The sequence below is a fragment of the Lithobates pipiens genome, unplaced genomic scaffold (assembly GCF_037356315.1).
Source record: "Lithobates pipiens isolate NorthernLeopardFrog02 unplaced genomic scaffold, aLitPip1_a1.2 Scaffold_18, whole genome shotgun sequence".
Lineage (NCBI taxonomy): Eukaryota > Metazoa > Chordata > Amphibia > Anura > Ranidae > Lithobates > Lithobates pipiens.
This window is the reverse complement of record NW_027507758.1, coordinates 350,866,477-350,894,237: the sequence shown is the minus strand read 5'-3', so window position 1 is coordinate 350,894,237 and position 27,761 is coordinate 350,866,477. Positions and strand designations below refer to the sequence as shown.

The following is a 27,761-nucleotide window of genomic DNA, read 5'->3' as shown; positions in this document are numbered from 1 at the left end:
TACAGTTAAATCACACTTGTTTAATAATAAAAGTAAAAAGAGCAAACATAGTCAAAACATAGTCAAAAACAAAGTTCAGTAACCGTAATGGATAGTCAGCCAAGCCAGAAGTCAGGGATCAATGTAGTGGAACAGCAAGCAGGATTTGGAGCCAGAAGCGATGTCAGCAAAGCAAGTTTTGAACAGGATCGCAGGAGATAGTTTCTGAGATGTTGACCGAGGCGAAGGCAGAGCTCCTCTGGACTGGATGGCTTAAGTAGGCAGGACTGATAAGCAGGATATCATCAACAGCTGAATAACTGTGGAGAGAGATAGGAACTGGCAATTAGCCGACAGCTGAGCAGCCATCTCAGAGAAGGAAGGGCTGAGCCCAGCCCTCACAGAGACCTCCTTACTTAATGAAAAATTAAATGACAATCTTAATCACATAGATGTAGTTGTGAGTTAACACACTAACAGTGAGAGAAAAAATGTGTGATAAATAAATTAGAACTGAATAAATAAATTAATAAAAAATAGTCCACAACAAAAATGGAGAGGTAAGTCTTCAGTCCTCAATAATGACACCGCACACAACACCCTCAAAGAAGTGACAGGGTGCACCAAGGGAAAGTCCTCCACCAATTAAATCACTGCCGCTTACCAGCTAAATCTCTTTTTAAGGAGATCCAACATGTTCGTGGTTTATTCCCCAGCCTGGGTTTCTGTACAGGATTATGCACAATGTGTCCCAATGTTCCACTTGAACCAGCATAAACAGTTCCGTTTTAACTTCTCCTCACAGCCTTATTGATAGATACCAGCATTTTGCTGATCTGGATGTCAATGGGCACATTCTGAATGTCCTGCATCCCGGCTCCGGTGACTCTTAGGACATGTGTACCGGATACTCCGTTCTCCAGCAATCACAGCTTGCTGTATGTCACACCAGAGCTGGTTAGAAGTTAGAACGGGAGTGTTTATGCTGGTTCAAGTGGAACATCGGGACATATTATGCATAACCCTGTACAGAAACCCAGGCTGGGGGATAAACCACTGTCAGGTCACCTTGAGGCAAGGTGACAGATGCACACCGTAGGGATCAGGAGTGCACCGCAAGGTTGTGGACACTAAGGCTGACTGCTGCGGACGGAGACAGATCCCACCAAGGTTAGAGCGTAAGATTCCCTGGGGCGCGGAGTCTAAGAACCAGCAGGTGTTCACCAGAGCCTCTAGTGGTGAGGATGGACTTGGCTGCAACTGGCTCCAGGTCGCGACCCCCAGGGTCCCCCAGTTCGCACCCACAGTAGGCAACAGGAGGATAGGGATAGTGAGGGATAAAGCCAAGGTCAGGGCCACAAGCTGACACGAATAGTCAGGGACACGCCAATAGGTCAGGATCACAGGCAAACAGGGATAGTCAAGGACACGCCAAAGTCGGTAACGGAACAACAGAAGAGCACACGGCAGGTAACAGGAAGCTAAACACACAAAGGAATACACAATGGTTGATCAGCAGGGTTGGCCTGCAGTGCACAGGTTAATATAGAGTTCTCTGATAGGAGCTAGGGTGGAGTCATGCCAGAGGATGGATTACAAAAGCAGTCAGATGAGGGTCGGCTGGTCACTAGAGATGAACACATGGAACAGGTAAGCAGACAAACTCTATTGCATAACCATGACAACTACGTGTATGTTGGATATCTTTAAAAAGAGATTTAGCTAGCTGGTAAGCGGCAGTGATTTCCCTTGGTGTACCCTGTTACTTCTTTGAGGGTATTGTGTGCGGTGTCACTATTGAGGACTGAAGAATTACCTCTCCATTTTTGTTGTGGACTATTATTTATTTATGCAGTTCTAATTTATGTATCACATATTTTTTCTCTCACTGTTAGTGTGTTAATTCACAACTACATCTATGTGATTAAGATTGTCATTAAATTTTTCATTGCACGTTGAGATTATTATAGGCTTACCTGTAGGTACAAGTGGTGTAACAGAGTATACAACCACTTTAAAGCAGTGGTTCTCAACTCCTGTCCTCAGGACCCAATAACAGGCCAGATTTGAAGTATTTTCTTGGGGAGATGCAGACTAGAATATTGCAATCACTGAGAAGCAAATTATATCACTTGTGATGTATTTCAGTTATCTTGCAAACCTGGCCTGTTAGTGATTCCTGAGGACAGGAGGGAACAGTGCAACATTGTATGTTTCAATGGGTTAATTGCTTGCTTAGGTCTAAAGGTAAAAGCACTTTTACTTAAGTAGAACTAAAGGCAAAACATTTTATTAATTTAGAATAAAGTAAGGGAGGGTTATAACACCTGTCATTTTTTTTACATCTGAGTCCTATTGGGGATGTATCCCTTTACTACCTGTCCCATAGCCAAAACAGGAAGTGAGAGGAAATCCCAGCAAAGTGGGGGATCCTTAGTTGTCACCAGGGTCCCCAGAACTAGTGTTCTCACTACAAATTTTCCCCTCTATTAGTGTTCTGGGAACAACCCAAAATTTGGGATTATCATTTATACTGAAACCACACTGAAAGGAAGAATTACCATAGTTTGGCTTCAACCACTTGCCGGCTACGCTATAACCAAAAGATGGCTACAGTGCAGTTGTCCAGTTCTGGGAGGGCATCAATGGATGTCCTCCCAGAATCCCATCCCCATGTGCCTCCTGCGGCACGCATCAAGCATGCTCTGTGACTGCTGTGTACTTTGGACAAAACTGATCACAGATCAGGGTAAGGGACCAATCACAGCTAATCACATGTAAACAGACTTGCCGTGTCTAAGGGAGGAAAGGAGAGCCGTTAACTAGCAAGCCTGTTAGGACATCATTTTCACCAATAATCAGGGCACTGATCATCAGTACCAATCAGTGCCCATCAGTGCAGCCCATCAGTGCCCATCAGTACAACCCATCAGTACCCATCAGTGCCACCTATCAGTGCCTCCTCATCATTGCCCATCAGTGCCCATCAGTGCTGTCTATCAGTGCTGTCTATCAGTACCCAACTGTGATGCCTATTAGTGCCCATCAGTGCCACCTATATGTGCCCATCAGTGATGCCTATCAGTACCTCCTCATCAGTTCTGCCCCATCAGTGTTGCTTCATCAGTGCAGTCTATCAGTGCCCATCAGTGCAGCCTCATCAGCACACATCAGTGAAGAATAAAAATTACTTATTTAGTTCTATAACAGAAACTAAGAAAAACATTTTTTTTCCCAAAATGTTTGGTCTTTTTTGTCTGTATAGCAAAAAAAACAAAAAAAACAAGGGTGTTTAAATACCACCAAAAGAAAGCTATATCTGTCTCAAAAAAATGATCAAAATTTTGTTTGGTGCCCATCAGAAAAAATACTTATTTCATTACTTATTTGCAAATTTATAACAGAAACTAAGATTTTTGTTTGCTTGTTGTTTGTTTAGCAAAAAACAGTGATTAAATGCCACCAAAAAAATCTGCATCTGTCTCAAAAATAAAAAAACTTAATTTGGGTACAGTGTTGCATGACCACACAATTGTTATTCAAAGATAAGATAGGACTAAAAGATAAAGAAGCTGCATATTTAGTAAGTAAATACGTTAGCAAAGCTGAACGTGATTTAAAAAATGAGGGTTTACTATCACTTTAAAGTGAAGCCTTTCAGAAAGTCATGCATGTTCCTGGGACATGTACATGTGGTGGTCTCCAGCAGACTGGGGAATATATATCACCCCTCCATAAACAAAGGAAATAATGTTAGTGCAGCATCCTGATTTTGTTCATCTCCACGTCAGTAAAATATCTGATGCCTGTTGTCAACTATAAAAGGAAATCAATTATGTTTGGTAAGTAGTAGATTACAAGCGGAACTAGGCTGGCAATAATTTCTGCTTCCGACTTCTGACCTGCGCCCTGAAGCCTGGGAACAGACTGATAAATTGTGAGACTAAATATTTAGTCAGTGAAATTAATTGCACATTTTCTACATGCCTGAAAAATCTCAAGTTTGGAATAGTTCCAGGCTTACCACCTACTTTTCGTGATGGATGATTTATTCATCTCACTCTTTGGTCTTTAAGTGGTTTTACTTACTTGATCAAAGTAGCTCCATGTTGCATGGACTGGTAGTTAATGACTACTCACTGGACCTGTAAGGGTATTTCTTTGTCCCAGTTCTGCTTTTCTAAAACACAAAACAAAATCAGCATAATGACAAAGGTGGAGAGCTAAACTGGGTAATATAAGACTTAAATTGTCTTTAAAGATAATATATCTGGCTAAAGCTAAGGAAATATTGCCTAGTTCAAAACAGCCTAGTTCAAGCAGGTATTGAGCTGTAATATGTTATGGGTATAAAAGGGTCAGGGGGATACTGAGAAATGTACTTAGTAAGAGTAACGCTTTGATTAACTGGTGTGAATCAACCATCTACGAACCTAAAGGGGACCCATATGTTAACATTCTTGCTGGAGTGATTAATGGAGGGCTGAATTACTTTCCTTTACAGAAAAATTATGTTACAGGTTCTCTGAAGTGCTGGCCTCATGTCTGAAAGCCTACTCAATTGGTCATATGATCTCTTTTGATATGAAGGTGCGATTGGCTGATTCTATCTTTCATCAAAGGTCATGTGCCCTAGTTTCTAGGACTTAGCTTTATGTTACCATTTGAGTTTAGGTCTGCATGAATGTGCTGAGTATGATTATAGCTGAGTAGAATAGCATATCTTGACTACCTCCAGGAAATTTTAGATGTATGGCAGTCATACCAATCCTCAGACCTAACCTCTTTTTTAAGGATGTACTCACTCTAGGCACGGTTGCCATGTACCATGCCCTAGTATGACTGTACCCCCTCTCTACTCACCAGCTGGTTCATGCTTACATTGTGCCAGGCCTGAGAACACTTTTGTCATCACCTCTGCCAGCCAGACCCCAATGATCCCTACTTCTGTGCGCCATAAGTGCTCAGTGATCCATGAGAGTTCTGTGCTTGGACAAAGTTAGTGATCACATATATGTTAATTGTACCCGGGACTACTTCTTTCAAGTAGGCCAGGGCATGGTACTCTGAATCATGCTGGAACACTGTAGTATGGAGCAATCACACTAGTCTATATACTGTGTGTGTACATATATATATATATATATATATATATATATATATATATACATACATACACACACACACACACACTATATTGTCAAAAGTATTGGGGGGTGCCTGCCTTTACACGCACTTGAACTTTAATGGCATTCCAGTCTTGGTCTGTAGGGTTCAATATTGAGTTGGCCCACCCTTTGCAGCTATAACAGCTTCAGCTCTTTTGGGAAGGCTGTCTACAAGGTTTAGGAGTGTGTCTATGGGTATGTTTGACCATTCTTCCAGAAGCGCATTTCTGAGGTCAGGTACTGATGTTGGACCAGAAGGCCTGACTCCCAGTCTCTGCTCTAATTCATCCCAAAGGTGTTCTATTGGGTTGAGGTCAGGACTTTGTACAGGCCAGTCAAGTTGCTCCACCCCAAACTTGCTTATCCATGTCTTTATGGACCTTCCTGGCCTCAACCTTTGGGTTGATTTAGAGTGGAGACTGCGAGCCAGGCCTTCTCGTCTAACATATAGCTGCAAAGGGTGGGCCAACTCAATATTGAACCATACAGATTAAGACTGGGACGCCATTAAAGTTAATGTGTATATAAAGGCAGGGGTCCCAATACTTTTGACAATATAGTTTATATTGTATATACTGTATGTAGCACCCTCTAGTTAGGTAGGTGCTAGAATGAGGATTTTTATGGAAAGTAGGAAAATTTAGGCAGGCCTAGCTGGGGGTTAGGCCTGTTTGTTTTCATTCTGGGCTGGGAGTGGCCTAGGGCATGCTGGGTGACTCACAGGTTGCATCACTGTAACTACCCTCTTCCTTACAGAAAGTGCTGGAAGGAGAGGAGTGGAGGGGAGGTGGAGCTGCCTGGGGTATCTTGAGGAGCCTTGACCAATCCCCAACTTGGATTGGCGGGGGGCAGGCCTCCTTAAATACCTGGGGTCAGCCCAGCTGGGAAGCAGTTGTCGGGTGGAAGAGCTGGAGTGAGAGAGTGTGGAGGCTGTCGGGGCCCACAGGGAGCTCCCCTGGTGGCGGGGGATGACCCTGGGCCGGGGCTCAAGTGTATCCAGGAGGAATAAAGAGATCATGGTAGGAGAGGCACATGAGAGTGCAAGTAGAGGACAGCGGGAGAGAACACTGCTAAGAGCCTCCAGGTAGGACAACTGGTCACAGCAAGTGAAGTGCTGGTAAGTGAAGCAGTCGGGAGGACTAGGGAGGCATGCCTGAGAGAACTGGGAGATTGCAGTTTGTGATGGGTGCAGAACCAGAAGAGAAGACTGTGGGAAGGGCAGTGGAAAGAGGTGATTGCAGCCAGGCTGGCTGGCAGGGCCTGAAGATAGCTATCTGGGAATTGTAGCTGTGCAGAGGACAGTTTGCACCTGAACTAGTTCCACACCAGAGGGGCCCGAGGTCCCTGCCCGCAAAAGGCAGTTCACCGAGGTCTAACTGAGTTATTGTTAGGCCTAACAATGCGGTGCTAGCTAGTCTGGAGGAGTAACTGGCTGCAGCAAGGGAAGTGCTGGAGGAGTAACGGGATACAGCAAATGAAGTGCTAGAGGAGTGAAGAATAAGAGGTCTTAAGCAAGATTTAGTGCTGGAGAGAAGTCTGGAGTGTATATACTGGAGAGTATATAGAACTCCAGAACAAGTTCGCACTGAATATTTCTAGGCATCCCATAATTCCCAATTTCCCATCCAAGTTTAATCACCTCAATAAAAAAACAAAAACAAAGCTATGAACTGTTCTATGTCTCTGAGTGACTGAGAGATGGATGTCTGGCTGGGCAGGGTGACAGGTGGACCACTACATTCAGCAACCCCTAAGGGAGCATGGATACATGTATATTTATATATATACTATTAGATCTTTTTCATTCAGTCTGCCGGCTGAATGAAAGAAATTTAATAGATTCCTCCATCCATGCTAAACAGCATGGGTGGATGAATCCCCTTGTGGCCTATTTTCTAATTCTGCTGCCAGCTGTCAGAATATCCAAACAGCGGCTGCATTTGGTTGGATGCATCCACTAATTGCTTGAAAATCTTCCAGCAGGCTTATTTGGCAAAAGTAAACTGAGTGTGTTTAGTAGGACCAACAACTGAGCAAATATTGGCAGGTTTGTCAGGAATTGGCTTAGATTTGCTCAGTGTATTGCCAGCTTTAGTCACTGACCCAGAAAATCAAGTCAAAAAGAAGAATGAACTCCTGATCTGCATAGTTTTTCCAGGTCAGTGGATCAAAAAGTTCTACAGCCGAATGACCAGCATCACAGCCATTAAAGTGATTGTAAAGGAAACAAATATGTTATACTCACCATTACCAATTCCATTGCACAGAGGAGCTCCAAATCTCCTTTTCTTGGGACCCCTGCTGGTGCTCCTTGCTTTTCCTGGTCTCTGTGTGCCACCATAGGAATCCGCTTCCTATTGTGGTACACCTGCAGGCTTGATCCTGAGTTGCAGTGCTTACATCCATAGACACATGCAGCCCCACCCCCACTCCTTCCTTACAGGATTCGACTGACAGCAGTTGGAGACAATGGCTCCTGCTGTGTCAGCAAAGCCTATGAAATTGGGGAGAGAAGACAGAGCCGCTGCAGATGGGCACAGCACTGGATCGAGTGAGGTCTCAGGTAAGTATAAGGGGGTGATATTGATAACTAAACATTTTTTGCATTAATGCAGGGAATGCATCAGGGTAAAAAATGTTTAGGCTTTAGAACTAGCATTTTCAGAAGGATGGGTCAGTGATGGTGGTCTTTGTATTTTTCCAGATATATGATCTCTAAGAAATGACATCCTTTTGAACCCTGGATAAGCAGGAAGTATATTCAAATTGTGTGATGACCACATCTGTTGTAGACTGTCATTATATTGGCCACAGCCTTTGCATGATGCAGTTTGGCCATTAGCCATAGTGCAGTTGGTACCACATGTCCACTAATAGTCAGGCCGAGACTGAGACAAAAAATTGGCCTGGGCATTTAGACAGAGGAGCCCTTTTTTGTGTTCATAGGGGCGGTCCTCTGCACTGTAATGTAAAGGGGCATTATGACAAAAAAGGGGAATGCGCTGTAAAGGGGCACCGTAATGATTACAGTGCCCCTTTACAGTGCAGTCCCCGTTATATCACAGTGCCCCTATCAATCACAGCCCCCCATCACAGTGCCCCTTGCAGTTATGCCCCCCCCCCTTTTTCTCTCTAATCACAGTGCCCACTTTTACTCTTACCTCTGGCAGGGCGGAAGCAGGGTTCAGCCCGTGTGTCCTCTCCAGGGAGGAACTGCAGAGCTGCAGATTACCTGCTTGTTAATATGAAAAGAATCCCCCTCTCTGTGCAAATCTGCAGCTTTTCACACCCCTTCTCTGCTGATAGGGTGAGAATGTTGGTGGGGCAAGAGAGCGGGGAGAGGAGACACGGGCATGGCCACGTAGCAGGAGGTGAGAGGTGACCTTGGTCTGTGTTAGCCCTGTCCAGACCGCAGTCACTGCTTACCTCCTGCAGTGTGGCCTGGTCATCAACAAGTCAAGGACCAGGACCCCTGCATTAGCCGTCTGTTGTTAGGACATGCAGCCCGGTGTCCCCAGCCCATCGGGCAAATGCCCTGTGTGGCCTATGGCCAGTCCAGGCCTGGTACCAGTTCATTCAATAACATACCTACACATTTTTAGCATGTTCTGCATTGCAGACATCCCCAAGGACCAGCTTCCTGAAAGTATTTAATTCCAAAACTCTTTTACATTAATAACATTTTATAAAACCACAGTTTAAATAAATCAATTCCTTTGAAATGATGTTTGTATGAACGCTTGTTTTCAAGAATAAAAAGAACACTTCTTTTTTTTTTTTCCAGTTAGTTAGGTGTGACTTGCTCTTTCCAAAAGCTCTTAACCTCTTTTGCTAACAGGGAGGCCAACAGAACACTGGAAAGACTTGTGAACTCCCACAAAGAAGAAGAACTCAGATGTTCTTTGTCATTCCCAGATGTGGTGGCTGGAAGAAGATGTGCGGAAACCAGTCAAGGAAGTTGTAGTTCCAAGTGCTGTAAACTTGAGCTCCTGTTTCTCTGGACGCACGACCAAACTGGGGCAGGACAGCTGCTGGGAGTTCACTGGAGCAACACTTTCCCACAGTCTGGAGATGTGACACATGGCTCTCACACATTCCACAGCCTGCAGACTCAGGCCAAGCTTGGCCAAGAGTCAAGGCAGCACAGAGCGGCTGCTGGGAGCTGCCGGTTAGCAGGTTCCGGGAGCTGGCATGTGTACAGGCCTTTTAGGGTGAAATATGCACAGGATGCACATTGCCGCATATAGCATATGCACAGAGCCATTTAACCCCTTCATTTCATGACATGCAACGCAAGGAATGTATTCATTCATTTCATTCTTTTCTTTGCATTACTTTATTTTAATAGCTTTCAACAGCTGAGAAATTACATTGTGAGGTTATCGTATTACAAAAGCAAAAAAAAAAACATAGCAGACAAATAAAAGTTGAATCAGTTATCAGAATGGAATATAAAAGATAAAAATGACAAACATATGGTAACAATAAGTAAATTAAGGGACTGTTTTATCGTTTAGTCCCTATAATGGCAATTTTTCCCTGCCCCGGCCCATCTTTTTACCCTTCTTACTCTTTTTCCACCATTCCTCCTTTTTTGTCTTATTCTAATAACATTTCATTAATCTTATTACCATTTTATTTTTTCCAAAAAAGTGAAGTTCCACTTTTCCACCTGCTCCCTCTCTCCTTTTTAGTTTTTTGGCACTTTTTTTTGGGGGGGGGGGGGTACCTAGTTTTAGCAGAAGTGTGGAAGTTCGCCCCCTCCTCTCTTTGCTTGCAGCCTTCTTGGACACATCACAGGTCCCCTGAAGGACCATTTACAAAGCACAGCACAGCTTGCTCATGCACAATGTGAAGCCGCATGTGAAGTCTCAACTGGTTTCCCACACTAGACATGATGGTGCCGGGGACCCGAAGACCAGTGAGGTACTGGGCCAGGTGAGGACAGTGCTGGACCCCTGACAGGTAAGTGTTCTTTTATTTAAAGTCAGGGAGCTATAGTATTTTTTTTTTTGGAGGGGAACTGTAGAACCCCTTTTAAGTTGGCCATACACAGCATGAAGTTATAGAAATCTGCCAAAACTTGAGCCTTCCGTGGTGCTGAAACCATCCAGCTTGACAAACATCAACTGAGAAACTGAGAGAGCTGGAAGGAAAAAAGTAAGTTGAACAGTGACTGCATTCAATCACCTGCAGTCACTGTTCAGGTATTCTGACAGCCACAGGCATTGGCTGTCAGAATATAATAGCAGAATGTGGGATGTTTTGTCTGTCCCCGCTGTTTAGTAAAGAAGGTGGAATCTTCACGTGTATGGCAAGCTTTAGTAAGTATTAGGATGACTACTACAAATAATAAACAGTGGTAAGAGACCCCCTGAGCTATGGATTCAGCCTGAACCTGAGCTGATAACATACACTATCTTTTAGCTCCATAAGTGACCATAACATCATCAAACACATAGTCCTGTAGTTGTTTACATTCTTATTACTAACAGGACTCTGTTATGTGATACTGTTATTATATCATTATCATTTGTGTGTGTGTCATCAGCTATCAGCCATTGGCAAAGTATAAACATAGACTTTGAGGATTCAGATTTGAGCAGGCCCCCTGAAGACTCCAATGTGAGGGGACTCTGAGGACTCTGATGTGAGAGGGGCCCTGATGACTCTGTTGTTGAGGGCTCTAAAGACAATGATGTGAGGGGGGCTCAGAGGACTCAAATGTGAAGGAGGCTCTGAGGACTGTGATGTGAAGGGGCTCTAAGGACACTAATGTAAGGGGGCCGAAGACAATGATGCAGGGGGTCTCTGAGGACTACAATGTGAGGGGGGGACTCTGAGGACTGTAATGAGAGGAGGCCCTGACCAGGGACGTCTTTAAGGAGGGCAAAAGGGGCAGCTGCCCTGGGCCCTGTCATTGTTGTGGGGCCCAAAACAGCTGCCTCATACTTGCCAACTATCCAGGTTTAAATTCCCTCGTCCCTTGAAGTTTTATTCCTGTGCTGTGTCCTAATATCTGTGTGAAGTGCTGGCACTAATGCTGCACAGCTCTGCCCTATTGTTGTGTGCAAGTGACTCACCGGCAGACCCTGTGTTTACATATAAATAACCGGCATTCATATGTAAATAGCGGTGACAATACTAAGTAAATAGCTGCATAAATCATGCTCCCCTGCTGTGAGGATGTGATGTGCTGTAACCTCTAGCAACTAATCAGTGAGCCGTAACGTGTGCTGTAACCTCTAGCAACTAGTCAGTAAGCACTAATGATATGCTGTAACTGCTGGCAACCATTCGCAATTGCTGCCTGATCTGATACAGAAAACTGATTTTAGGTCTAGCTGCTATTTATTGTATGTCTCAGAGTAGGTGGAGAGGGAAATTGCATGGGAGGGGGCCCAAGAAATATTTTGCCCAGGGCCCAATCTATATTAAAGACGGCCCTGGCCCTGACACTGGTTTGGAGGGCTTTTAAGTTTTTGATGTAAAGGTGGCTCTGAGGACTCTGATGGGAGGGTAGCCCTGAGGGAAGGGATATGAAGGACTCTGATGTGAGAGGGACCCTGAGAACATTGATGTGAGGGAGCTCTGAGGACTGGGTTAGTGAATCAACCACTCTCTGTCATGTAAATATTGTTAATTAGAAGGTTAACAAGTTTGACTTGCGTTTGTGAGTTGATATTATGGCAAAGTGGACATAAAAATGATCAGAATAATGTGATTGCACACTGATACAGCTTCTCTTCCATTAACATACACACACACACACACCAATCGAATGAAGTAGCTAAACTGGTAGTATTACTAGAATAGAAAGGTGGATGAATTGCTGCAAGCCTTTGAAATACTCAGTGAGGTCAGAATTGATTTTAATAACTGAATGCTCATGCCAGGAATACAGACAGAACAATAGAACAATAGAAAGAAAATCATAATCCAGGAACAATTGTATGACGTACTCTTCCAAGGTCATGGAGAGAATTGGTGACATCTCTAGGATCAAAGCGTATGATTTACAAACAAAAAACGTTTAATGTTTTACTTTTTTTAAAAAGCCATGTTTTACGGGACATCTGGCTGGAAACCTAAAATGTTATCCACCCACAAACATAGGACCTGGATTCACAGAAAAAAATCTTTTTGAGAAAAAATTGATCATCGCGGTAAACAATTTTTCCTACTGAACTTTTGGTCAGTTCTTGAGGAACCTGGCAAAATTCGATAAGCGTGTGTCCTTGTCAGCTGCCTCCCACCTGACACCCCTTGATTGAAAAATAAAAGGGAGTAGGCCAGAAAACAGTCAAATGAAAAGCAGCTGCATCCACTCAAATTTAGTTGCTGTTCAGGTATTTTGACAGCTAGAGGGGCCTGGCTGTCAAAATACAAAAGCTGCAGTGGGAGATCCATTCATCTAAGATATATACCATGGATGGAGGAATCTTTTTTTTTTTTGCCCCAGGATGATCAATTTATAACCTGGAATGTGGCTGATAACTGCTGTGGAACGTCTTCCTTTGTTGCTGCTGTATTATCCTTCTGCAATGTGGACATGGTTAAACTGAATATTCATTAATGCAGAAGTGCAGCAGCCATTTTTAAGGAGACCATTTTGCAATGCTTATCAATGGAGTGTCCCCATTGCAAGCGGCAGCAATTTTGGCTGGGTCTGGATTGAGTGATTGGCTGATATAACAGAGCAAAGGGACAGTGAACTAGGCTGCTCTGTCACCAGCCTGGAAAATGCAAGGAGGAAGTCACTGTGGGTACCATGTGCTGCTGCCACCATTTCCTGTGCTGAGCAACTGAGAGAGAGCAGCACAAGTTTGCAGTAAGCGGGAACAGGTGTGTGGCAAGAGCTTGCTGGAGCTATCTGATACTGTGCTGCCCAGGAGAAGTGTAATGATCAGAGACCGCGGCTGCCATCTAACTCTGTGCAGTGCTACATGTGAGAGGACCTGGACCATGTAAGTCCATGCTGGGGATCAGTGAATCACTTGCTGGATGTGGCAAGTGGCTGTGACTATCAGCACAGAACCAATGCTGGATTACTGGCTTGCAGGGGAGGACCCTTTTGCAAACCTGCGTAGAAACACCTAGGGTTTGGAGAGTGCCACTTGTGGTAAGAGGCCACTGACTTTTCTTGTTTACTGGTTCCGTGAAATAGTTCTACCTAGGTTGCCCTAGTTCCCCTTTGAAATACAAAGATTGTACTGGAGAGAACTCCTAGCACTTGTAAGGAAGTAAAAACAGGATTGAAAGAAAGAGATCACAGCAACATCTCTCCCTGTTTGACTTGAACTTGACTTTTACTGAATCAGAGCATGTGTTTGGAGACCCAGAAGAGGGTTCCCTGGGTCTGGTAAGAGACTACTGCCCCATACATACGATAAGACTTTTGGTCGGAAAAAGCTCGGATGGTTTTCCCGACGGAATTCCGACGGGAATTCGCTCAAGCTGTCTTGCATACACACGGTCACACCAAAATCCAACCGTCAAGAACGCGGTGACGTACAACATGTACGACAGGACTAGAAAAAGGAAGTTCAACAGCCAGTAGCCGATAACTTCTGTGCATGCATGAGTTTTTGCGTGTCGGAATTGCATACACATAAATCGGAATTTACAATAGAAACGTTTTCCTTCGGAAAAATCGAGAACCTGCTCTCAATCTTTTGCTGGCGGAATTTCGGTCAGCAAAATTCCGATGGAGCATACACACGGTCGCATTTTCAGACGAAAAGCTCTCATCTGTCTTTTGCAGGCCAAAATTCCGACCGTGTGTAGGTGGCATAACATTATACAAGTTAAAGGGGTTGTAAAGGTAAATGTTTTTTCACCTTAATGCATTCTATGCATTAAGGTGAAAAAACATCTGACACTGCCTGCGCCCCCAGCCCCCCCGTTTTACTTACCTCACCCCTCGAAAGTCCCGCGCTCGTCCCCCGACGTCCTTTCCACCGTTCAGCCTGGCCGCTGATTGGCTGGAGTGGATGGATGGAAAGCAGCGCAGCCATTGGCTCGCGCTGCTGTCAATCACATCCACTGATGTGGAGCGCCGGGGGGCGGGGCCATGTGATACAGCGAGCGGCTATAGCCGCCGGCTGTATCACGGGAGCGCGCCCGCAGGTGCTTCTCACCATGCGAGGGAGCTCGCATGAACGTGAGAAGCACCTGCGGGAGGAAGCAGAGACAGCCGCCGAGGGACCCCAGAAGAGCAGGTTCGGGGCCACTCTGTGCAAAACGAGCTGCACAGTGGAGGTAAGTATAACATGTTTGTTATTTAAAAAAATAAAAAATAATTCACTTTACAATCCCTTTAATCTGTTGTCTGCTGGGAACTCTTATGCTTTCTTCAAGAGCTCCAACTTTGCCAGCCAATGTTTTTTATTTTTTTTATTTTTTTATTATCAATCACTGGCCAGTGTGACAAAAGAAGGACTGTTGTCACAAGTTAGGATGGTCTTTGTATTGTGTTTCTGGGTAAATGCAGCTCAGTTCTGTTAATTACTGTTGTTCAGAATACTGCAGGTAGATAACAATATCTTTCAGAATAATGTTATTATCTTATTGATTGTTCGCAAAAAAGGCACTTGCTAATCCTCTCTTCTTTTAGGCTAACCTCGACCTAAAATATTCTGTAGAATACCTCAAGGTGTGTCGGTATCGGTAAGTGCTGCTCCAGAGCCATTGAGGTTGATTTACTAAAGGCAAATACACAGTGCAGTTGTACTCTGCAAGAGCAGTTTCACAGCCTGGCAAATGAGCAGAAGCTCTGCTGACTTCCATCATCCAATCACGTGCAAGCAAAAATGCAGTTTTTATTTTCCTTTCTCGTGATTGGGTACTCTATACAAAGTGAAGCTTTACCTCATTTACTAAGCTCTGGACCAACTACACTTGAAGAGTGCAACTGCATTTTTCAAAGTGCACAGTCTATTTGCCTTTAGTAAATCAACCCTGTTACATCCAGAAGCTTTTGACAGGCTGGTTGTACAGAAGTCAATCAATAGATCAACTTCTGTACAGCCAGCCTGCCCATACATGGATCAAAATCTGTCAGGTCCCTGAATTTCGATTTATCTATGGCCGACTTTACACTTCATTGTCCTTCCCATGCTAATGTCCCCTGCCTCGTCTTTCTCCATGTGACAGACTAAAGGCTGCCATACACACATAGAATTTTGGCTGATTCAGCAGGAATCTTTCTTGTGGGCTATTGTATGCTAGAACAACATACTCAAAGAGGCGCTGGGAACTTTTTGAAAGTGTAGTGAAACTTCAAACGAGATCAATAGCTCTGGTGATCTGGCTCCTACACAGTACTGAACACTCTTCATGGAGGAACAATTTGACAGCAATTGCCGAGCAACAATGGAGCTGCTTCCAAAATGCGTTGGCTGTTTTTATATTTATTTTTTTAGCAACCATTACAATTATCTTGGACTCTTTTAGCAGATTTTGGTCCATTCCTTTCTGTATTTCTATGGCTTGGGCTAATATATTCTGACATTCGGTGCCCGCGGCTGTCAGAATACTCAAACAGTATCTAATTGGATGCAGGTGTTGTTCAGCTGACAATTTTACACCCTGCTCCTTTAACAAAAGTTTATTTCAGCAGGATTCAGATGAAATTTGAGCCATGGGTGCCCCTGCCAGCAACATCCGGCTCAATGAAAGTCGATTGAGTGGAGATTTGTCCGTCTACGATATTTAGCATGGATGAAGGAATGTGTATGCCAGATTTACTGTTTGGGAACTTTCTAATGTCGTGTCTGGCAGTGGCGGCTGGAGCTCAAAATTTTTTTGGGGGCTCAAACAAACTAAACAAATTCAGAAAAATACTGAAAAATACATTAATTGCAGCCACTGTGCCCGTCAAATGCAGCCACTGTGCCCATCAAATGCTGCCACTGTGCTCGTCAAATGCCGTCACTGTGCCCCTCAAATGCCACCACTGTGCCCGTCAAATGCCACCACTGTGTCCATCATATGCAGCCAATTGTGCCCCATCAAATGCAGACACTTGTGCCCGTCAAATGCAGCCACTCTGCCCATCAAATGCAGCTACTGTGCCTGTCAAATGCAGCCACTGTGCTTGTCAGCCGCTGTGCCCGTGCAGCCACTGTGCCCCCACCCGCTCGCTGACTGCCCGGCACTTACCTCATCTTGGTGGGGGATCAGGCAGCAGATGATGGCAGCGACCTGTGGAATGGTGGGACGAGCAGCGGGTCAGGCGGCGGCTTCTGTGTCCTCCATTTGTCTCTTCTTCCTTCTGCTAGGTGTCCAATCGGAGCTCCTGTGCCTTCAGCCAATCAGGTGACGAGTATTAGACCGCCTCCTCCTGATTGCCTGAGAGGAGGTTCAGTGTTAGAAAAGGAAATATTAATTCGCCTTTCTAAAACACCTGGGTGGACTGCGAGGGCAATGCATTACGCTCTGAGTCCGCCCTTTTTGAAGCCTATTAGAGCCTATGGCTCTAATCAGGTGCTTAAAAAAACCACCCCCCACCGCTGTAATTCAGGCGCCGGAAGCCTGACACCTGAATAGGGGATGGCAGCGGATAGATTCATGCAATGCATGCATGAATGCAATTAGGGGTCAAGTCCTGGGAAAAAAAGTGTAGGAACTCACCCAAGATTCCCCACCCAATCTAAAAAAAAAAAAAAGTGTGTGAAATAATACGCACTCCTTTTTTAACAAATAAAGTGCAACATTTATTGTAAAGTGACAGTTTACGAGGACACCTTCAAAATTCACATGCATCAAAAAAATAAATATAGAATAGATCTTAACAACAAAATAATTTAACCTGCATGCCATATCAACAAAAAAAACACAATGTGTGATAATGGTTCAATGCAGACTCACTGTGCCCATCATTGCAGTCTCACTGTGACCATCATTGCAGCCTCACTGTGCCCATCAAACCAGCCTCACCGTGCCCATAATTGCAGTCTCACCGTGCCCATCAATGCAGCCTCACCTGTGCCCATCAATGCAGCCTCGCCTGTGCCCATCAATGCAGCCTCACTGTGCCCATCATTGCAGCCTCCCTGTGCCCATCATTGCAGCCTTACTGTGCCCATCAATGCAGCCTTACTGTGCCCATCAATGCATCCTCACCGTGCCCATTATTGCAGCCTCCCCCAAGCCCAAGGTGAGAAGCGCTGCAAGCCAATGGGAATTTGCAAAAATCTAAACACATGCTGTCCTCAGTGGCAGAGTGTAGCGTGTGTAGTACTGCAGCAATGGTTAATAGATCATTGGGCACTCGGCAAGCTCACGCTGTTCACTGCCAGATTGTCAGGCTTGGACTGACTGACACGATTCTATACCACCAGGCAGCATTGAACACAGTGATGGCAACACCCGTAGTCCCATCCACCGCTAGAGAATAGTGGGCGGGACTATGGGCGCCACTCCCAGTGTGCTTAGTGCTGCCTGACAGGGTGGGCGGGACTATGGGCGGTGCTCCTGCTGTGTTTAATTCTGCCTGGAGGTGTAGAACCATGTCAGGCAGCCCAAGCCCAACAATCTAGCAGTGAACAGCATGAGCTTAGCGAGTGCCCAATGATCTATTAACCCTTGCTGCAGTACTACACACGCTACACTCCGCCACTGACAGGGACATCATGTTTTAGGAGGAGAGGAGGAGGGAGGGCAGGGTCCGCCCCCTGCAGCCACAGTGCAAAGGGAATGTCGTTGTTGCCGTAGAAAAAGTACAGGAACGGCGTTCCCATGCGTTCCTGCAGGACTCGAGCCCTGAATGCAATGCATGAATCTATCCATTCTACAGAGAGGGAGTGGCGTAACAGAGGGGGCGGGTCGCACGGGTGCCCCTAATGGACGCACCACCATTGGTTTCTAGAATACACCAGATAAATGTACTGGAGGAAAGAAGGGAAATGGGGAGACATGATTGAAACCATTAACTATATCAAGGGGGTGAATAAGGTTCAAGAAATCAGTTTTTCAATATGAAACCAAAATCAAGAACACGGGACATTACCTCAAACTAGCTGGAGGAAAGTTCAAAACGAATCTTATAAAGTAAAGTATTATTTTACTGAAAGGGTAGTTGATGCTTGGAATAGACTTCCAGCAGAGGTAGTGAGCCAGTCAACAGTAAATGGCTTAAAAAATGGCTAGGACAAACATAGATCTAACATTTAGACAAAAATATTACAGAAAAAAAAAAGCACAAAAAAAAAATTGCCAGACTCAATGGACTATTTGGTCTTTTTCTGCCATAATTTTTCTAAAAAAATGGCAGATAGTTGTCAAAGGGTGAGTGCAGCAAGGCTATATTATTTGAATGAATATGTTAGCCATGGCCTAGGTCATTGTAATGGATCAGAGACTAGAGAGTCTTTTTCAAAGTGACTCCAAATGAGGCAGTAATAGTACAAACAAGAGGAAAAGACAAAAGGAAAAACAAAGAAAGGCAGGTAGGTACACCAAAGAATGAACAGTGCCATCAAAGCTAAACTCATACAGAAATAGACTAAAGTGTAATCCTACATAGTTACATACGCTATTTAGTCAAAAGTATTGGGACTTTACATGAACTTTAATGGCATCCGGTCATAGTCTGTAGGGTTCAATATTGAATTGGCCCACCCTTTGCAGCTATAACAGCTTTAACTCTTCTGGGAAGGCTCTCCACAAGGTTTAGGAGGGTGTCTATGGGTATGTTTGACCATTCTTCCAGAATCGCATTTGTGAGGTCAGGCACTGACGTTGGACAAGAAGGCCTGGCTCGCAGTCTCCACTCTAATTCATCCCAAAGGTGTAGAGGTCAGGACTCTGTGCAGGCCAGTCAAGTTCCCCCACCCCAAACTCGCTCATCCATGTCTTTATGGACCTTGCTTTGTGCACAGGTCCAAATCATTTGGTGGAGGGGGGAATTATGGTGTGGGTTTGTTTTTCAGGGGTTGGGAAAGGGACCTCTTCAGGCGTTATCATACCAAGACATTTCGGCCAATTTCATGCTTCCAACTTTGTGGGAATAGTTTGAGGATGGCCCATTCCTGTTCAGTTTGTAAAGTTGAAAAAGTCCAGTTTAACCAATGTGTGTGTATGTGATTTTTATTCTATAACAATTATATATATATATTTAGATATATATATAGATATATCGATAGATAGCCCTGTATATTCAGCCTCCTGAGGAAGACATCTAAAAGTTTTTTGAAGTCGCAAACACTATCAGCTATTACCAATTCTTGAAGGAGTGCCACGTAACCTATATTAAAAATTTAAAAAATGTGTGTTTTTCTTTTATATTATGTTCTTGTAACACTTGCAGAGAAGAACTGAGAATGGGAGAGGGAGGGGCAGTCTATATCAAAGTACTCTAAAGTTATGCTGGTAAGTTAATTGGCTTCTGTCTAAATTGGCCCTAGTATATGTATGAATGAGAGTTAGGCACCTTAGATTGTAAGCTCCTTGAGGGTAGGGACTGATGTGAATGTACAATGCATATGTAAAGTGCTGCGTAAATTGACATATATACAGTGGTGTGAAAAAGTGTTTGCCCCTTCCTCATTTCCTGTTCCTTTGCATGTTTGTCACACTTAAGTGTTTCGGAACATCAAACCAATTTAAACAATAGTCAAGGACAACACAAGTAAACACAAAATGCAATTTGTAAATGAAGTTGTTTATTATTAAAGGTGAAAAAAAATCCAAACCATCATGGCCCTGTGTGAAAAAGTGATTGCCCCCTAAACCTAATAACTGGTTGGGCCACCCTTAGCAGCAACAACTGCAACCAAGCGTTTGCGATAATGTGCAATGAGGCTTTTACAGCGTCCTGGAGGAATTTTGGCCCACTCATCTTTGCAGAATTGTCCTAATTCAGTTACATTAGAGGGTTTTCGAGCATGAACGGCCTTTTTAAGGTCATACCACAACATCTCAATAGGATTCAGGTCAGGACTTTGGCTAGGCCACTCCAAAGTCTTCATTTTGTTTTTCTTCAGCCATTCGGTGGTGGACTTGCTGGTGTGTTTAGGATCATTGTCCTGCTGCAGAACCCAAGTTCGTTTCAGCTTGAGTACACAAACAGATGGTCAGACATTCTCCTTCAGGATCTCTTGGTAGACAGCAGAATTCATAGTTCCTTTTATCACAGCAAGTCTTCCAGGTCCTGAAGCAGCAAAACCGCCCCAGACCATCACACTACCACCACCATATTTTACTGTTGGTATAATGTTCTTTTTATGAAATGCAGTGTTCCTTCTACGCCAGATATACTTGGACACACACCTTCCAAAGAGTTCCACTTTTGTCTCATCGGTCCACAGAATGTTGTCCCAAAAGTCTTGGGGATCATCAAGATGTGTTGTGGAGAAATTGAGACGAGCTTTGATGTTCTTTTTGCTCAGCAGTGGTTTTCTCCTTGGAACTCTGCCATGCAGGCCATTTTTGCCCAGTCTTTTCCTGATGGTGGAGGCATGAACGCTGACCTTAACTGAGGCAAGTGAGGCCTGCAGTTCCTTGGACGTTGTTGTGGGGTCTTTTGTGACCTCTTGGATGAGTCGTCGCTGCGCTCTTGGGGTAATTTTGGGCAGCCGGCCACTCCTGGGAAGGTTCACCACTGTTCCATGTCTTCGCCATTTGTGGATAATGGCTCTCAATGTGGTTCGCTGGATTCCCAAAGCTTTGGAAATGGCTTTATAACCCTTTCCAGACTGATAGATCTCAATTACTTTCTTTCTCAATTGTTCCTGAATTTCTTTGGGTCTCGGCGTGATGTGTAGCTTTTAAGGATCTTCTGGTGGACCTTACTGTGTCAAGCAGCTCCTATTTAAGTGATGCCTTGATTGTGAACAGGTGTGGCAATAATTAGGCCTGGGTGTGGCTAGAGAAATTGAACTCAGGTGTGGACAACCACAGTTATAGTATGTTTTAACAAGGGGGGCAATCACTTTTTCACACAGGGCCATGATGGTTTGGATTTTTTTTCACCTTTAATAATAAACACCTTCATTTACAAATTGCATTTTGTGTTTACTTGTGTTGTCCTTGACTATTGTTTAAATTGGTTTGATGTTCCGAAACACTTAAGTGTGACAAACATGCAAAGGAACAGGAAATGAGGAAGGGGGCAAACACTTTTTCACACCACTGTATATGACTATATAAGTACCTGAAATAAATAAATAATATTGACACCCATGTATTGTTAGGATGTATGTCCATACTCTGGAATTTACTTTTCTAGCACATTGTGATATATAGTATAAAATATTTGGGTATCCCAATATATTTTAAATGGCATATAAATAAAATGTAACTTTTTATTATTATTTGGGATTTATATAGTGCCAACAGTTTGTGCAGCGCCTTCCAACATTTTCTAAATCACTTTGTGCATTTTGTCCAAACCGATACAGAGATAGTCCATCTTTTCTTGTGTACGGGTGACCCGTTGGGGACTGGTCTCCCTTTCTCCGTTTCTTGATTGGGAGAGTGAAGTTCCACTTTAAGCCTTGACAGAAAACCTGGAAGCTGATTGGTCGCTATGCACAGCTGCACCAGATTTTGCACTCTGCCGTTTTAGTAAACCAACCCATATATTCCTAAGGCCCGTACACACGAAAATCGAAAGTACAATTTAATCCGACAAATGATCTGCCAATTTTCGTTAGTATGGTGCTTTCAACAACCGATTTTGTTATTATTATTATACAGGATTTATATAGCGCCAACAGTTTACGTATCACTTTACAACTTGAGGGTAGACAGTACAAATACAATTCACTTTAATACAGTAGGAATCAAAGGGCCCTGCTCCTAATGTCCTGTACACACGGAAAATGTGCGATCGGATTGTGTTGTCGGAAAATCCGATCTTGTGTGAGCTCCATCGGACTTTTTCCGTTGGAATTTCCGACACACAAAGTTGGAGAGCTGGATCTAAAATTTTCCAACAACAAAATCCGATCGTTTAAATTCCGAAAAAAAATCAGGCGGATTTTGTTGACGGAAAGTCCGACTGTGTATACAGGGCATAAGAGCTTAGAATCTAAGAGGGAAGGCGAAGAGATACAAGAGGTAATAACTGTGGGTGATGTGCTGATTGAGAAGATAAATGTACAGTTGTTAGGTGGGGGCCAGATAGGCTTCTCTGAAAAGGCTGTTCTGTTTTTTTGTACGACAAAAGCTGGATGTGCAGACTATAATATTTTTGTCATAAGTGAACTCAACGTCCGATTTTCGTTTAATTAGTATGTTTTTCGTACGAAAAAAAATTGTAAGAGCAAGACTACACGTGCTCAGAAACAAAAGAATACATACAAATCTATTCAACACATTGGGGTTTATTTACTAAAGTGCACTTGCAGTACAAAGTGGATTTGCCTTTCGTAAACCCCATTACGTCACTTCTGAAGTCGTATTCTGTTGTACGAAAATTCTCGTATGGCGAGTAACCTCTTCACTTTCGACATGAGACAAAAAAAAAACGGACAGACGGTTGTTCCGGAAATCTGATTGCGTGTACGAGGCTATACTGCAGATCTTGACGGGTAAATAGTTATACACCTATTTTAACCCTTTCTTCTTCTGTAGTACACCTAGGTGGCTGAAACGAATAACTATAACTAATTGTCATGTCCCATAAATCAGCAGTCCTGTGGGACTGATGGAACGCATCTCTCTTTTTTCCACTTTATTAAGCAGGGTAATTGCCTGATTTCTTTTATTCTTTTAATGAAAAGTAAACATAAACAGCAACAGTGGGGAAGGAGCACATTGTAAGTACAGCGGGAAGTCTGAAGTGGTGACAATGATGGGAAATTGTGAAGGGGAACAGTAAGGCAGCAGAGAAAGCCCCTTGACATTGTCACTTCCTGGGTAATTAAGAGCTTCTACAGTTCCATGTCACTGGCAGAGCCTAAACATATAAAAAAATGTCCATTCTCTTGCCTCAGTCAAGATCTCTTCAATGAAAAGGGGAAATAAAGGCAGTTTGTTCAGGGAGTCCGTGAAAGGGAAGATGAAAGAAGAAACCTAAATTTTTCAGCACAGTCTGTTTCTGACATGGGAAAATAGCACAGACAAGAATAGATAGTTTGTTCACTCACTCGACAGATTATCTGTGTGAATGTAGCGTATTAGGCAGGATAGAAGACGCCAACTTTTTATATATAGATATTTTTTTTTTCCCTTCTCGATACCTTGAAAGTAATAATCAAAGAACTGTAGCGTGAAAAGCACAGAAAGGATTTTCTTTTAATGAAACAAGACCCCGTGTTTCTCTCTTTGTGTACCCCCCACCACTCCCTCAATCCCCCCTTATACTGGAAATAAAAAGAGGCAGGCTGCTGGAGGGATAGCATGGGATCGCCTTCAAGTCATGGCCGCGGCTGAGAATTTAACCTTTTACCCTGCCATGGCGTCCACAACCGTCTCAAGTGTAAACTTATACACTATAACGTGTAAGGTGTAGAAATAAACCTGCCATGGCAGCTAGAAAGAAAAATGCCTTTTTTTATTAAGGGGATATTTTGACATAGAAAAAAGCAAAATGTAGGCTGAATGTTTTTATTGTAACTTTTTACAAAAAATGTTAGCAATACTTCACTAGACCTGAGCTGCAAATCAACACGCAATTCTTGGAATAAAAGTGGTATTAAAACCCAAAAGCAAATATTTATTACTACAAATAATAAAGTGCAGCGCTAGGTTTAAGCACAAAATGACGCTGTGCATAAAAAAAACGTATGTAAAATAAGACAATATTAGAAATGTGCAATATAACCTAAGACACGAATAGCATAAATTCAAATAAAGTGCAACTGTGCAGTGCAATATAACCAAATAGTTGTTTATACTGCACTAATAACAACTACCGTATATACTCGAGTATAGGCCGACCCGAGTATAAGCCGAGGCCCCCAATTTACCCCCAAAAAACTGGGAAACCTATTGACTCGTGTATAAGCCGAGGGTGAGATATGCCTGTCCATCCCTGTGTGTGTGTCCATCCATCCATCCATCCCTGTGTGTGTGTGTGTCCATCCATCCCTGTGTGTGTGTGTCCATCCATCCATCCCTGTGTGTGTGTCCATCCATCCATCCATCCCTGTGTGTGTGTGTGTCCATCCATCCCTGTGTGTGTGTGTCCATCCATCCATCCATCCCTGTGTGTGTGTGTGTCCATCCGTGTGTGTGTGTGTGTGTGTGTGTGTGTGTGTGTGTGTGTGTGTGTGTGTGTGGCCTTGTGTGTCCAGCCTACCTGTGTCCTGAGCCTCCGTCCGGTCCCGAGCCTCCGTCCGGTCCCGTCCCGTCCCGAGCCTCCGTCCGGTCCCGTCCCGTCCCGAGCCTCCGTCCGGTCCCGTCCCGAGCCTCCGTCCCGTCCCGTCCCGAGACTCCGTCCGGTCCCGTCCCGTCCCGAGCCGAGCCTCCGTCCGGTCCCGTCCCAGGATCACCGCTCTTCGTCGGCGCCCATTCCCCTGTTCAAATGCCGCGCCTCCCTGTCTGTGATAGGCGGAACACAATTTCCCAGCAGCCTGTGTTCCGCCTATCACGGACATCGTCTCATCCTCGTCCGTAGTACGAGGATGAGACGATGTCGGTGATAGGCGGAACACAGGCTGCTGGGAAATTCAGTGTTCCGCCTATCACAGGCGAAGGCGGAGCCGGAGGCGCGGCTTTTGAATTATAGAATGGCCGCTGTCTGTCTGCTCGACACGCTGATCGAGCAGGCAGACAGCGATGACTCGAGTATAAGCCGAGGGGGGCACTTTCAGCCTCAAAAAAGAGGCTGAAAATCTCGGCTTATACTCGAGTATATACGGTATTTGGTTGTACATAGCACAATTTATTAAATTGCACTGCACAGTTGCACTTTATTTGAATTAATGCTACTTATGTTTTAGGTTATATTGCACGTTTATAATATGGGGGTTATTTAGGAAAGGCAAATCCACTTTGCACTACAAGTGCAAACTACAAGTGCAAAGTGCACTTGAAATTGCACTGAAAGTGCACTTGGAAGTAAAGTCGCTGTAGATCCGAGTGGGACATGCAAGGAAAATAAAAAAACAGCATTTTAGCTTGCACATGATTGGATGATAAAATCAGCAGAGCTTCCACTCATTTCAGATCTTCCCCTCAGATCTAGAGCGACTGCACTTCCAAGTGCACTTTCAGTGCAATTTCAAGTGAACTTTGCACTCGTAGTTTGCACTTGTAGTGCAAAGTGGATTTGCCTTTCGTAAATAACCCCCATAGTGTTGTACTTATTTTACATACGTTTTTTTATACACATTTTGTGCTTAAACCTAGCGCTGCACTTTATTATTTGTATTACTATTCTGTGCCAAATGTCTGGGTTATAGTGTTCAGCTGCAGGCCACCAATTGGTAATTTTTATATCACTTAAATCACTCAATCACTAAGCGCAGATATGTATTTTTTTTATTTTTTTATTTTATAAACTTTATTACTGTATATCCCTGCTTACCAATTCTTAGATGTGATGGCTGCATTACATTCATTGTTTTAGGCTTTCTTTCTTCTATTTTTATCTGGTGATCCAACTAGTAAGTCTGTTGCTTTTCAAAAGAAAAGCTCTCCTGCAGTTACAGGAATGAGACAGACCATTTAAAACTGGCAGGGGTGCTTAAAGTGATATTAAAGTCTCAGTTTTTTTGTTTAAAAATAACAAACATGTACAGAGAAGCCCGAATCCTCCTCTTCTTGGGTACCCTGCCGGCGCTCCTAGCCCCTCCCTACTGCCGAGTGCCCCCACAGCAAGAAGCTTGCTATGAGGGCATCTGAGCTGCTGCTCAGTGTGTCCATTCAGACATGAAGCTGTGGCTCGCCCTTACCCCCTCTCTCTCCTCATTGGCTCACTGACTTTGAATGACAAAAACGGGTGCCAATGGCTGCTGTGTCTCAGCCAATCAGGAGGGAGAGTCCCAGACAGCTGAGACTCTCGTGCAACATCGCTGGATCCAGATGGGTATCAGGTAAATATTAACCTCCCTGGCGGTATGATTCAGTCCGGTTTTAGGTGCTGAAAGCGGTACAATTATTTTGCATGGGAATTTGGCGTTTTATTTTGTAGTCCTGTAATTCTTAGGAATAGCTCTCTTAAATCTGTTCAAACCAGAGTCTAGCAGACATCCCGGGTGTGATAAAGTTTATAATATAATAAATAATAATAAAAATTATTCAATAATGTAATCAAATCCTAAAACACTGAAAAAGGGACACTTTTTGGTTGCTATGGGCAATCTCCAAATTCCAGGCAGAAAAAACAGTATTTATAATATAAAAGTGCATGCAGGGCACTGCACAGACCACTAGGGACAAAGGGGGTGTGTATTTTTTAATACAACACTGTAATCTGTATTTTTACTTTTTTGAATTTGCCGCCGTTCTCTGCTCCCGTGCGCCGTAACGTTGCAGGGAACGGAGCTCGGCGGCATTCGGCACTGTGAATCGAGCGGAGGACAGCTGGATCACACAGCGCGGCGGACATCGCTGGATCCAGGGGACAAGGTGAGTAAGTCTCCCTGTGTCCTCCCCTGCATCCAGCGAAGCGATCCCGAGTCTGGCTCGGGGTTACCGCTTCTATCAGTAAATTTCTAACCCGAGCCAGACTCGGGATTACCGCTAGGGGGGGTTAAGGGGGCCGAGGGGGGTTGCTGTACGCAGAAGGTTTTTTACCTTAATACATGAGGATTAGACATCCCCTGGGTACCACGGACATAACTACTCACTGACAATGCTGGAAATATTCAGACCATTCTGCATTGAACACAAGATCAGTGCTGACCACCAGGATAAGAAAGAGAGAACTGTTAAGAACTGCTGAGGGTATGAGGTACAGCTTCACCACACCCCAGATTAATATTTAAAAAAACAGAGTAGGATGGGATTTTTAAGGGGAAAATTTCATTGCATAAGCAAAAAAAAGATATGTAAAAGCTATACATTTTATTTTTTACAAAGATTAAAAGTTGTACATGTATACACACATTACAATACATAAAGCAGGGGTTTAGACCCTGTGTTGTTATAATATTGATGGTTCGAAATGCACTAATCTCTACATGTTTTGTCAAAACTGGCTTCCTCAGGAAGTGTTTAAGTGTGAATAAAATTACTGGATGGAAAAACCATAATTAATAAATAGTACATACACAGGGGCCTAAACCCCTGCTTTATATATTGTAAATTGGGTATACAAGTACAATCTTTTAATCTTTGTAAAAAACAAAATGTATTTCTTTTATATATCTTTTTTGCTGGTGGATTCAAATTGCACCTCAAAAATCCCATCCTATTCTATTTGGCTGACCACCACAATGCCAACAAGGCATTTCAGACAGTTTTGGTCTCTGCATGTAAGCACAGAACCATTTAGACTTTGGAAATGATCTTTCAAGGATCTGGTCAGAAACCCTTGAGATTACATTTTTAACTGGTGTTTCTGTGCAAATTCACTGTAATCAGCAAATGAAGGTGTAGCCTTCTACTTACAGTTTGGACAGTCAGACCCCGCCATCTTATCTTAAGAAAACAGGAAAGGCAAACCTTAAGAGTACAGTAGGTTACACCCTGATATAGGAGACTGCCGCTAGTTAAGAG

General features: G+C 43.8%; 1 long non-coding RNA gene across 1 annotated transcript; it reads right to left on the bottom strand.

Annotated features, from left to right (window-relative positions):
• On the bottom strand, positions 1-27,761 carry LOC143990165 (uncharacterized). The gene is made up of 3 exons (XR_013277188.1): positions 27,654-27,761; positions 4,069-4,159; positions 1-299 (listed from the first exon to the last, which is right to left on the bottom strand). It is a non-coding gene; the product is annotated as an uncharacterized LOC143990165 (long non-coding RNA).